General features: G+C 36.7%; 1 long non-coding RNA gene across 1 annotated transcript; it reads left to right on the top strand.

Annotated features, from left to right (window-relative positions):
• The first annotated feature begins 2,370 nt into the window (after positions 1-2,370).
• LOC147327173 (uncharacterized) lies at positions 2,371-8,053 on the top strand. The gene is made up of 4 exons (XR_015129820.1): positions 2,371-2,489; positions 4,469-4,500; positions 5,671-5,697; positions 6,986-8,053. It is a non-coding gene; the product is annotated as an uncharacterized LOC147327173 (long non-coding RNA).
• The last annotated feature ends 2,042 nt before the right edge of the window (positions 8,054-10,095 follow it).

The following is a 10,095-nucleotide window of genomic DNA, read 5'->3' as shown; positions in this document are numbered from 1 at the left end:
TTAACGCAGCTGGAGAAAACTGCAAATTGAAAAACTTTAACTATAGGCCTCATGGCCTCGTTGTCCACCCTGACGCTCCCTGGTACCCTCAACAGGGTACCTAATTATGCAACCAGGTACCCTGTTGATTTACCATTAAGATTGCATTAGATGAGAAGAAGAAACTGGAGAGTGCATGTGTTTGGTGTGACCAACATACTGAACATTTAACTTGGCATCTTTAAATCACCCGTACTTTTTTAAGACCACACAATAGAAATCAAATTATTTTTAAGAGAGAAGTGCATAGTTAACAGTTAAAGTTAACAGCAGCATCAGAGAGAGCGTGGACTGGTATTACTTTCATGTTCACACGCTGATGCACTTCTCTCTTAAAAATAATTAATTATTAAGAATATGTGTAATGGTTCAATAGATTCTGATTTAAATGTCCATAATAATTAAATGATCATTATTGTGCATCCTACAATTCAAGATTTAGAGCTGTGTGTTTGTATGAATTCAGCTTGCTGTACTTATAGAGTAAAATTATACAAATCCACTATTTAACCAAACAAATTATGTTGTTTGGCTAAACAGATTGAGTTTGTTCTATAACATAATTATTCAACAATTGAAAATACAAAACAATATAATTGCACATTTATCCAAAAATGGTGCAATTACTTATTTCATAGGTCTGATATTGTTTGTTAAATCTGGTGACACAAACACAGTCAAAAATTCATTGTTGGTGTAACATGTGGCTCTTTTTAACTTTGACTAATGATGTGCTGGTAAAACAAATAAAAAAAATGTTAATTAAAAAATGTTTTTGTTTAGAAAAAGGACTGAAATTACATGGAAACTGTCACCTTAAAGTGTAATTTTAAATACCATCACAAACAGATGTTTTCCAAACAGTTAACAAAGCTGCAGCACATCCGGTCACTGCATCTAAATCTAAAAGAAGACAAAAACATATCAAATATAATTTACACAATGGAAGACTTTTGATTTAATAAATAAGCTCAAAATAAGGGTTACCTTTAAATATTTGTGGGAAAAATCTGATGCTACCCCAAGAATACAAAGCCACACTGGAAACGATGACAGGCTTGCAGCCCTCTGTCTTCCTGGAGTGAGGTGCCTGATCAGTAGTACAAGAATTATGCTTCTAGTCCACCTAGGTTTTGAGTTACACAACGTTTTGTAACTCCAAAAAACGGCGTTTTTCGCCTCTCGCCGCGATCTAATTCTGACTCCTCATTACCCTGTTTTTCAAAACGGCTCCTCTCTTTCCCAGTGGCGCAGTTGGTAATGACATGGGTCTGCAAGCCAAAGATCGTGGGTTCGATTCCACCTTGGTCAACATGTTTTTTTCCCTACAAATTAATACACTGTCACAGACCAGTAATTCATATTCATCATTTATTACAATTCTGCAAACTTTTATGATTTTACCAGCTTTTCTAATATGGACCTCACATTCTTGTTAAGACTCCATGGCACAAATACTCTTCCCTTTAGGCTCTGTGTATGTGTGTGTGTATCAATATATCTCCCATTTTAAAGTATTAGTCCTCCATAATTGTATTTCTGGTAAATCACAGTATTCCTGCTATGTTGTACTATTTTTCTAAATCATAATGTTTCTGTAATGTTTAAGTATTTTTGGCTAAATATATTCTTTCTGTTATCTTATACTATTTCTCCTAAATTCTTGTATTTTTGAGAAGTTATCATGTTTCTGGTAAGTTACAATATTTCTGTTAAGTTCTGCTATGCTATTGTATTTCTGCCAAGTATTATGTTTCCTCTAAGATATTGCAGTTCTGCTAAGTTATTCCATTTTAGCAAAGTTCCTTTGCTTCTGCAAAGTTTTTACAATTTCTGCAACTTTTCAGCTTTTTCAGCTAGTTTTAGCAGACAGCTTCAGCTTTAAAGCAATTCAGAATTCATGATTACAACCAATATGTAGTAGAATAAAAGAAACAAATGTGCAATGAACATATCAGGAGTCGCTGTTAAAAAGTCTCATAGCAGTGGGGTTAAGGGACCTCCTGAACCTCTTGAGTCCTGCAGTGGAGTGAGATGAACCTCTGCAGCTCCTACTGTGAGGATGCTTAGGCGATCACCAACACCAGCTCCTTGGTGTTGGTGTTCAGCAGAAGACTGTTCTTATTACTGCAGTCAGTTAAATAAATCTATCATAATAAAGTACATTTTAACATAATGACCTTATGTTTATTTATGTCTTTTAACCATTATTTCAAATTCAAAGAATCCTGTTTGAAACATTTATTAAACTTATAGAATTAAATTTCTGCTAGTTGCTTTTTGTTGCAAAAAAATCTAGTATAATAATATTTAAATTTACATATATTTTTCACGTTTTCCATGCCAATTTTGTGTAATTGCGGAGTTTCCCACTACCCGTGAATGCCTCTTTTTTTAACGTCTCTGCCTGACTCCTGAATCTCCGTCCACTCTCAGCTCGATCCCCACCGGTAAGCGCTGCTTCTCTGTCTCTCTTTTCTGAAATGAAATGTCTATAAGCTGTATGAGGGATTTACCCAGTTGTTGTTAGTGACTTATGAAGCCAGTCGAAGTATAAGTCATGTTAAAGTAACACAATGGCTGCTTTTTTAGTGAAACGTTGTAATTTTACTATTTAAAAGGAGTGTTTGGTATGCTAGCACTAAGTGCTAACGCCTAGCCTAGCTGCTATAGGCCCAGTGTGAAATTAATATGGTTCATTTGATTGTTTATTACAGTTATTGTGTTGTATTTGGTTCATTCGGTGTGTTAGTGTTTCTGAGTCTGTTAGGGAAGCTGAAGTTAATTCTCTTCACAAATCAGTCAGTTAAAAACGGCCTCATTCTTTCGGTTGTAAGGTAATGAGCCGTCATTTTAGAACCACTGATTAGCTGCTGAAGCAGCAGGGTCGGCAACTTCAAAGGAGCCATTTTACCGCCATTAGCTGTGTCCCAAAACGTCGGCTGCATCTTTCGGAGGACCCAGCCTTCGCGGTCTACGTGGACCGAGAAGGCTGTGAAAGTGGACGGTCTAGCCTTCAGATTTGCGTCACCGCTGTCTCGCTGGAGTTTAATAAACTCGGCCGTCTGCTCCTTGCTATTTAAAATATAACAGGACACTGGCGTAAATTCTCGACCGTTTAACGTTTATTGAGCTGTGTGAAAATCCCGGAGGAACCCACCGGATTGATTAATAAAGCTTTATTTAATCTAATAATCTAATAACTTTGATCTCAGCCAAACCGATTTACTCCAGAACAAATAAAACACAGAAAAAGGCAAACAATTACATTTTTAAGTTATCAGAGTGACTTGTATATCATGTTTAACCTGAGTAGCGAAAGAGCGGGGGTCTGAACCCCCCTCCCAGCTTGCCATCGAGCTGGTGGGTGACAGACGTCTCTGAAAACGTCGGCACACTTTTGCAAATATGCGATGTCTTGATAAACCAAGCAGATATTTACACCGCTACTTTCTCACCTAAAAATATGTTAAAAGTTTATTCGGGGAAATGAAGGACTCATTTGTCGGCCGCATTTGAGACAGCCTTCGTCGACTGGCTGTGACATAATCGGCCTTCAAATGCGATGCAGCCGACATTTTGGGACACAGCTTCTGACTGAAAGCCGGGAGAAAAAGAGTCACGTGCCTGTACCGGTGTGTTTTTGTGCTGTGGGTTAATTAACAGAAGGGAGAGAGAGAGTGAGGATGAAACACATAATATAAGAATAATAACATCTCTTAACAAGAAGTTTTTTTTAATTAGGTAATTTTAGTTTTTTAGTTAAATTTTAAGAACTGTTTAACAAACACTTGTTTGTGCAGGTTGTTTTTTTTTTTTTAAATGAAACCTACACCTGCAGCTCTGTTTAACTTCTCACTTTGTGAAAAACTAACGAAATATAAAAAAGTCCACCTTCAAATAAATAAAATGCAGCAGTGCACCATTAATATTATAAATATGATATGTAGATATTTAAAACAACAGCATATTAAATGATACTGTGTGCAGGTGATAATATTTTTAGGAAGCAGAATTTGAATGCAGACGAACTCAAATGTTGAAGCCTACAAAAATATCATCCAAGCTTTCATTTATGATTGTTCATGCTTTGAAATTGTGATGTCAGAATTTGATAAAGTGTGCAGAGCTAGGTGTAGCAAATCATTGCTTATTAAATCTACTGTGTTATCTAATAGCACCAAACTAATAGAGCTATCACATAACTGAGAAACGTGTGTGGCTTATTACAAATGGATGAAACCACATTTTACCTTAATGAAGACAGTAATCTTTAATAAAGTGTAGAAAAAGGTGAGTTGGTTGTTGCTGTGATAAACAAAGAAGTGTACTGAATCTTTTGGACTACACAGAGTGATGCAGTATTGACTGTGATGCTGATTTGAGTTGTCTCATTCTGTATTTTTGTGCTTTGTCTTTTGTTACACAGAGTGAAAGAGATCTTTGGTTTTGCCTTTGCTGGTAAGTAAACAGTGATTGTAACTGAGGCAGTATGAACCTGGCATTGCGTAGCACATTTGGCAACTTACATACAGTAGTTTGACTTTTTGTGATATGTTTCCATTTACTGATGGGCAAAAACACAAAGTCAGGATTTATTACCTGTAGCAGCAAAGCCCTCACACAGGACCTCTGACTGTCCCTGAAAATGACCCTGAAGTTTAATAGCCCATTTATGTATGATTTAAATTTCTTATGGCTTATTGAATCCAAACATAGCTAAATGTCAGTTGTTCATTTTCTCCTTATGTTTGTGGATTTAAGTAGCAGACAAAACAATGAAAGTGTTTTAGGGGAGTCAGTATAAGTGGTTGCTCAAACACTTAAGAGCTGCACAGGTATTGATTCATATTGTCTCTCAAATTCTGCTGATGTGTTACATTAAAGTCAGAACACTGTAGAAGTATTTTGTACAGTTAAGCAATAATGAAAAACTAAGAGAACCAGAGGTGTGAGTGGACATTGTTAGGTACATTACAGCCAGTGTGTCTAATTAGTTTATCACTTATTTGGTGAATATAATGTGTTTTAAAATTTAATAGAAAAGTTGCCAAAAAGGTACACTGCAAAATACATAAATATTCCTAGCAACAGGTATAATGAAAGGACTTTTTAGTGTAAAAATTTAAGACATTTAATTTTAATTACAAAACATGGTGCACCTCTGCTATTGTAACATGTCAATATTTAAAACTATTTTAAGATTTACATATTCATATCAGACATGACGAGGTTTTCTGTTGCTTCTGATTTATATAATTATTTTGTATCTAACATTTTTAAAAGTTTTGGCTTTCACACTTTAGTAGTACTGACCTGTTGTAGAAAATGTTGGAGCCACAAAGCTTCTGTGTAGGAAATATTTGGTATATCCTGCACTTGTGCCAACAAATATTGGTGGCTATTCTTTATATTTCTGTAGTAATGAATGCTTTTATTACACTTGCTACAGCCATGTGAGACGCTGCAGTTCATTTATCTCCTCTTTAGACTACAGTAAGCTCATAAAGCCTTAAATAAATTAAGAATTTTACTAGTTAATTTATGTCACAGTAAATTGGATTGTGTGTGAAGAGGCTCAACAGTCTGAATCATCAAACAGTGATCTGATGAATTGTTTCCTTTCTCTAGACTGCTGATCTGATCGTCTCCAGTCTGGTAAGTAAAGGTTTGTCTGAGGTACAGTGCTGGGAAATGTTTCTCATTATAGGACATTCAGTTTAGTGGAGTGAGTCAGCACAGCTCTTGGGAATAATCAGATCGTAGAAAAGTCTGTGTAAACATTTCCAGACTTACAGATCTCTCTTATCATCATAGTACATTTTTAATTAGGCCCTAATATCGGCCATGCTAAGTTTATTGTAGATTTAGTGGAGTGTGTATTAAACATGCCCCATATTTGACTGAAAAATGTAGAAACTGCTGTTTAGGAGTCATCTGTCTCCAAATTTTTCATTTTGCCAAAAGTCATACTGAGTAAATTATTTTTTACTTTTATGTTAACGGCTCCCCAGACATTATGATATACTGTTGAACCAGGTAAGTACACACAGAAACGGGAATTTGAGACCTTTGGGCATTTAGGATCATGTGAGTTGAGTGCTGTGAAGTGTTTAAAGCAGGTGGTCTGAAACTGTCTGCTCTGACTTCATTGTGTGGGTTTAGCTTGACCATATAATGTTTATAGTAAGTTACTGTAGCACCACATCTTGGTTTACAGACTGTGTTTGTTTTTATTGTGTTAATAGAATGCAAAAATGTCCTTAGAAATGTTCCACCACCATATGATAAACATTTTCATTCAGTTGAATCTAATAATGTACTGTACGACTCTTCAGTGTGTAATGATATATGTGTTCTGTATTTTGCGGACTGTAAGGCGCACTAAATTTTAAGGCACATTAAGCCAAACAAAACAGATAAGTGAAACTTTATTCAACTCATTTACAATAACTCTCAAAATTGTTCAGTTGTAAGACATAAAATACAGAACAATACACTCACTTTTCAGGATTTATGGACTGATGAATGTGGATTGATCAGTTTGAAATCTGCTTCATAAGCATGGCTCTCAACAGGTGCCAGGCCCTTATACACACACACACCATATTATGTTGAAGCACAGTACGAATTACTCTATGAGGGTGCTGACTATGTTAGCCATGCTCCTTAGAAAAAAAGAAGAAAAAAAAAAAGAAAAGCCATGCTCCGACAATACATCAAGTGGTGCTGCTTTGTAGCTTACCAAAGTCATACTAAAACATTTGACAGAGTGCCGTGTACCACATAGAATTGGTTTGAAATCAGTAAGCACAACCATACAGAAGGTGCACTGTCTATTTTTGAGAAAATTAAAGGCTTTTAAATGTGCCTTATAGTCTGAAAAATACGGTAAAGCCAGGTTTATTGGAAGTGTGTCTAATTCCACTTTCTTTCTGTCTTACAGGTGACCTGCTGCAGAAAACCCTCTCCCTCTATCATTAACAAGCCATTAACAAGCAAATTCAGTCTGTCCTATCACTCTCCCTCTCCCTGCTCCATCTTTTTTGACAAGGGATTCTATCTTCTATCATTTCTCCGCCATGTACTCTATCTAATTTTGACAAGCATAAGCCCTAGTTTGACAAGAAACCAAGTTTGACAACAAACCAAGGTTGACAACAAACCAAGTTTTTGGAAATTGAAGTTACCGCAACTTCGACGATCTGTTTTCAGAAATCTGAGAGATCTCTGCTCTCACTGCTCCTTCTTTCCTGTCGTTAAACTCTCTCATATCCACTCATTTTACTGGAAATTACAAGTAAGAAGTTGAATATACAGTACAGTAGAAGTCACTGTAGAAACTACTTACACAGCCCTACATTTGTCATTTTAATTTTGCATTACACTTTGGAATAAACATTGATTGGCTTACAGGTGCAATTGCTTTGATAAATTATATAAAATATACACCTCTTAAAGGTTTATTTGTAATAAGACAATCTGGTTATTTTGTAATATATACATTCAGACTGCTCTATTTACATAAATATTAAATTAGATTCAAATACATTTTTCAAGTCTGTTTCATTGAGTATAACATTTGACTACAGTAAGTTTATACTAATATTATTTAAGGACAAACCCATTTCTATTACTCAGTGTAAGTATTGAGTTACAATTGTCATTGAGAAGCTGCCCTGAGGACCCAGACTTCCTGTTTCCTGACTGCTGCAGAACATCCAGCTGAAGAATCCTCATCGCCTGTCATCTGATCACCACACCACCACAGCTCCTTATATTTGCTTTAGATTTTAGATATCTCAAAGATTTACACAAAGTCTACTTCAAAGCTAAGAGTTTTATTATAGCCTGTTGATTGTTGAGATTTATTCTGCATATTACTTCACAGAAGTATAGACCTATTCATTAACCAGTCTGGTTAAAAAAAAGAAGTAATAATATACAGTTGTTGAAAAAGCTACAATAAAACGTTTTTAAGGATCTTTCAATAACTTTTATATTGAGTTTGTATTTAAGCCAGCCTTTTACATCAATTAAACGGTCATAAGAACACTTTACCATTTGTATAGTTGATCCATTTAATAGAAACTTGAGGAGTTTTTCAGTGTTTACAGGTTGAGTTTTGTATACATTTGTGTATAAATACATATAAGGTCCAGTTTGTACTTGCACAAAATGCCAAGGAAAGGTCAAAGGTCACAGTCCCAGAAGCTTAGATGGCAAAAGCAGAAGGAACAGGTAAATCTTTCTCAGACCGGTGAGCAGGTAAAGGTGTCTGTTACAAGTATTCCCAGTCCAGAAGTGCAGCTCAGCGTTCAGACGGCCGCAGTGTCTTATGCAGATGTGGTAAAGAGAGGTGTTTGCTCATCATCTGTGCCAAATGCTAAAGAACAACAGGTAATCCAGACTGAACCCCAGCTAACTGTGCAAACGCAGCATGATGGAGAAGCTCCAGGACCGTCTCATGTACAGGTTACAAACAGTGAAAGTCGTCCACGAGTGAGTAGCATCTGTGCGTCTCGAAGCCAGGCCAATGCTAAGTATGGAAAGTACCGGAATCAGCAATGCATGGCGAACAGTTTGGTTTTCCTGTCATTCTTACACGAGGATGAATTCATTACCAGAGCAGATCTCAACCGTGTGTTGGACAAAGGCCATGCCGTGTATTCAGATGCCAGAAAGAGGTTTGTGAACAGCGTGTTTCTAGCCTGTGATGAACTTCCCACTGTGATCATCAGCCGCAGACACGAGTATCAAGTCGACATGTCTCAGTTTGCTCATTATGGCACATTTGACGGTACAGATCATCTTCCGAGCCTTGAACAGGGACTACAGCGTTTGGCTTCAGAGTTTCGCTACGCTTTGCTAGTCATGGGAGGAACAGCCATCGCAGTTTCCAGGCTGACTTCAGGTGAATACGCATACTTTGACCCTCACCCACGTAAGTCTACAGGAATGCCATTGTCGCTAAGTGTAAGTGGTGGAACTGCAGTTATGTTAAAATTCACACGTCTTAACGACATGATTGACAGGATCAAACGTTTGTACCGAATGTGTAGCATCGCACCAACCTGTGCTTATGAGCTACAGCCTGTTGAGTTCCACAGTGAAAACGCTGCTGACCAAAGAAATGCTGATGAAAACAGACAAACAGCTACAACTGTTTCAGCACCAGCTTTAAATGAACCTGAATTTGAAACCCCAAAGTCCACTGAGCAGACACAGAAAACTGTGGCCGACACTTTAGCTACTGAAGTGATGTCATCCAGAGGGGATTATTCAAATGAGCCAGCTGCTGAGCTGAACAATTCTGATTATTTAGAAATAGAAACCTCTGCATCTTCTGTGAGAGAACCTCAGGTAACATCAGATTCTGTTCCTCAGAAGGATCCAACCGCTGCCAACCGCTGTTCAACAAAGACAACACAGGAACTTTCACATAAACTGCTGAAATATAGTAAACAGGGAAGGAAAAAAATGAGGAGAAGATCATTGGCCCAACAAAAACTACCAAAAAGAAAGGATCCTGATCACAGACAAAAGAAGACTGTGTACAAAAGTAATCTATATAAGCTAAATCCTATATATAGAGAGAAACAGAGGGAACATTTGAGAAAGATCTATAAGGAAAGAGATGATTTTAAGGAAAAACAGAAGGCGCAAATGAGAAGGATCTATAGAGAAAGTGCTAAAATTAGAGAGAGAAAAAGAGAACGTGTCATAAGGATGTATAAAGAAGATTCTTTATTCAGAGAAAAGCAGAAGGAACGAATAACAAGAACATACAGAGAATCTCCCGTGTTCCGAGAAAAGCAGAAGGAACGAATAACAAGAACATACAGAACTTGTGCCGAATTCAGAGAGAAACATAAAGCTTACATGAGGTCATATGTTTCTAACCTATATAAAGAAAGTGTAGAATTTAGACAGAAAAAAAAATGTTACATCACTAAACGTTATGGAGAAGAGAGACAATTTCAGCAACAACACAAAGAGAATATGAGAGAACGAATGAGAGTAAAATATTGGAACGGTTTTTCTTTTAGACAGATG

This window comes from Aulonocara sp. 'chitande type north' Nkhata Bay, linkage group LG6, assembly GCF_057382095.1.
Source record: "Aulonocara sp. 'chitande type north' Nkhata Bay isolate Kocher_YH1m ecotype deep benthic linkage group LG6, A_spYH_male_GT1.1, whole genome shotgun sequence".
In the NCBI taxonomy this organism is placed as follows: domain Eukaryota; kingdom Metazoa; phylum Chordata; class Actinopteri; order Cichliformes; family Cichlidae; genus Aulonocara; species Aulonocara sp. 'chitande type north' Nkhata Bay.
The sequence above is the reverse complement of the archived record's forward strand: the minus strand, read 5'-3'. Positions and strand labels throughout refer to the sequence as shown.